A 3,634-nucleotide genomic window follows, 5' to 3' on the forward strand; every position below is an offset into this window, starting at 1 on the left:
ATAAGATAAAGAAAGTTTTTTGTTTTTAAAAAATTATAAGTAATAGGCAACGCATAATCACTCTTATGCGTCGCCTATAATCAAATGATAATTATTTTTTTTTTATCTTCCTATTTAATCAATTTGATTTTCTTTCAGGATCAAATAACCAGTGAAAATATTTAAACAAGATAAAGAAAGTTTTTTTTTTTTTTTTTTAAATTATAAGTAATAGGTGACGCATAATCACTCTTATGCGTCGCCTATAATCAAATGATAATTTTTTTTTTAATCTTTCTGTTTAATCAATTTGATTTTCTTTCAGCATCAAATAACCAATGAAAATATTTAAAAAAAATAAAGAAAGTTTTTTTTTTTAATAAATTATAAGTAATAGGCGATGCATAATCACTCTTATGCGTCGCCTATAATCAAATGATAATTGTTTTTTTTTTTTTATATTCCTGTTTAATCAATTTGATTTTCTTTCAGCATCGAATAACCAGTGAAAATATTTAAACAAGATAAAGAAAGTTTTTTTTTTTTTTAAATTATAAGTAATAGGAGACGCATAATCACTCTTATGCGTCGCCTATAATCAAATGATAATTTTTTTTTTTTATCTTCTTGTTTAATCAATTTGATTTTCTTTAAGCATCAAATAACCAGTTCAAATATTTAAACAAGATAAAGTAGGTTTTTTTTTTTGTTCTTTTTTTTTAAAATTATAAGTAATAGGCGACGCATAAACACTCTTATGCGTCGCCTATAATCAAATGATAAATTTTTTTTTTTATCTTCCTGTTTAATCAATTTGATTTTCTTTCATCATCAAATAACCAGTGAAAATATTTAAACAAGATAAAGAAATTTTTTTTTTTTTAAATTATAAGTAATAGGCGACGCATAATCACTCTTATGCGTCGCCAATAATCAAATGATAATTTTTTTTTTATCTTCCTATTTAATCAATTTGATTTTCTTTCAGTATCAATAACCAGTGAAAATATTTAAATAAGATAAATTAGGATTTTTTTTTTTTTGGTTTTTAAATTATAAGTAATAGGCAACACATAATCACTCTTATGCGTCGCCTAAAATCAAAATATAATTTTTTTTTTATATTCTTGTTTAATCAATTTGATTTTCTTTCAGTATCAAATAACCAGTGAAAATATTTAAACAAGATAAAGAAAGTTTTTTTTTTTTTTAAATTATAAGTAATAGGCGATGCATAATCACTCTTATGCGTCATCTATAATCAAATGATAATTTTTTTTTTATCTTCTTGTTTAATCAATTTGATTTTCTTTCAGCATCAAATAACCAGTTAAAATATTTAAACAAGATAAAGTAGGTTTTTTTTTTGTTCTTTTTTTTTTTAAATTATAAGTAATAGGCGACTCATAATCACTCGTATGCGTCGCCTATAATCAAATATAAATTTTTTTTGTTCTTTTTTTGATCTCAATTTGATTTTCTTTACAAAATCAAATATCCTGTTAATATATTTAAGCAACTTACTAAATTAACAAATTTTTTGTTTAATTAATGTTAGCAAATAATTTTTTTTGGTGTGTGATCTTTCTATTTAATCAATCTGATTTTCTCTTAGCATCAAATCATCAGTGAAAATATTTAAACAACATGAATGAGTTTTTTTATTTTTTTTATTTTGTTAATCAATCTGATTTTCTTTCAAGTATATTTATTTTTTATTTAACATTTCAAAACACTTAAAATTTATATGCTTTTTAATTTTTATAGGCGACGTAGTTTCTTCTTTATACGTCGCTCGTTCTAATTTCATTTTTTTTTTTTGTATTTCCATTTTTTCTTTTGTAAGTGTCTTTAAATATTTTTATTTGCCCCTAAAATGTTTTTAATAACCATTTTTTATTCCCCAATATTCAGGAAATATTAGAAATAAAATGGCACGTTAATCTATGGGCTTTCTTTTCAACAATTAACCCCAAGTACGGAAACTTGAGAGTTGGAAGCAATCTAGGAGGTATGAGAAGATTTTGAAGGATCACACTCTCATTATGCATTCTTGTTTCTTTCAAGGGTTTGAAGGATTTTGTGGGTTTCTTTCCTAAATTTCAAAGTTCCTTCTTCCTCTGCTTCTTCTTCTTGCCGGTGGTTGGGTTGGAAGAACTTCACCCTTTTGCCGTCGCCGTTGCCGTCGCCATGTTCGGTGGGTCCTGTACGTCGCCGTCGCATTAGGTGGCTGGGATTTTTGCCGTCTCGTCGCCAGGATTGGGTTGCTAGGTTTCTGCCGTGCCATCGCCGTCAGCTGTTGTGGTGGCTTGAAGTTCCTCTTGATTGCTGGATTTGTAAAGGTGTGCTGTTTTTCATCCCTTTTGGGGTTCGGTGGTGTATGTGTTTGCTGGAAAAAATATTTTGTTTGCTGGTTTTTTTGTTTTTTTAAATATTTGTTCGTTACTGTAATTTTGGTGGGGTTTTATGTTGTCAAAATCATGTCTTGCTGTCGACAATGGGTTAGCTAAATTTTGTTTGGAAAAATAGCTATATTTATTGAATGGGATTCGATTGTATGTAAAGAAAAATGATATGCTAATATTTGTATTATGTGTTTATATGGTTAAATTCAAGATATAGCCTTTATAAATTGCATGGGAAATGTCAGAGGTGGTGCTTTGTTGCGGGTCTTAAAACGATGTCGTTTGCACGACTTAAAATCCATTAGTGATTTAGTCGCCGGATGCAAAGTTTGAAAATGTTAATGACTGTTAAAGAGGATAGATGTTAAGAGAAGATACTATTACTGCATCACTTGGTAAATAAATTACATGAATTTATCGTTTATTATTGTTATTAATGGTTTATTCATTATACTACACCCTATGTTCATATTGTTAGTAATATTAATTTGTGTTTATATTTTTTGTATGTAGAATTATGGATCCTTTTAATGAACATGTCCTCTCGGATGGGGATGGCACTGGATCACCATCCAGTGATATGGAAAGGCCGAATACGTCATCCCCAAGGCGTAGAAAACGAGGGGCCACAACAATTAAAGGCCTTAGGAAGTATTTGGCGGGAAACAAAAGCTTGGAACCTCAATATAATGAGGTTGTAGTTGGTATTAACTCTGAGGCCGTTCGACTAAACAATTTGTAGGGCTCATTGGCTAGGAGCACAATACCAATTAATATACCTAATTGGAGAGATGTGTCCGATAGGTTAAAAGATAACCTATGGGCATCAATAAAGGTACGGAGTGCATTATTGTTAGATATTGTTTATTATGAATAATATTTAATTGATGGAGATTTTATAATTCCTTTTTTGCATTTGTAGCTTGTATATATGCATTTTACTTGCATTTCTAACTTACCGCATTTACTTGTCAATCAATGTTACTAAATATATATATATTTTAATTTTGCAGCAATATACAGGTAAGGATGATAGTTTTAGGAAGGCAACTTTTAAAGATTGTTGTGACAAATGGAGAAAATTCAAGAATTACTTATATAGATATTTTGTTCGACCATATATTGACACACCCGAAAAGTTGAAACATCGACCCTCAATTTATGAATTCATAAGCCAAGAGGTGTGGGATGATTTTGTACAACAAAGGTTGTTGGATAAATTCTAGATATAGTTTTATTTAATGCACATT

This window comes from Ziziphus jujuba, chromosome 7 (assembly GCF_031755915.1).
Source record: "Ziziphus jujuba cultivar Dongzao chromosome 7, ASM3175591v1".
Classification (NCBI taxonomy): Eukaryota; Viridiplantae; Streptophyta; class Magnoliopsida; order Rosales; family Rhamnaceae; genus Ziziphus; species Ziziphus jujuba.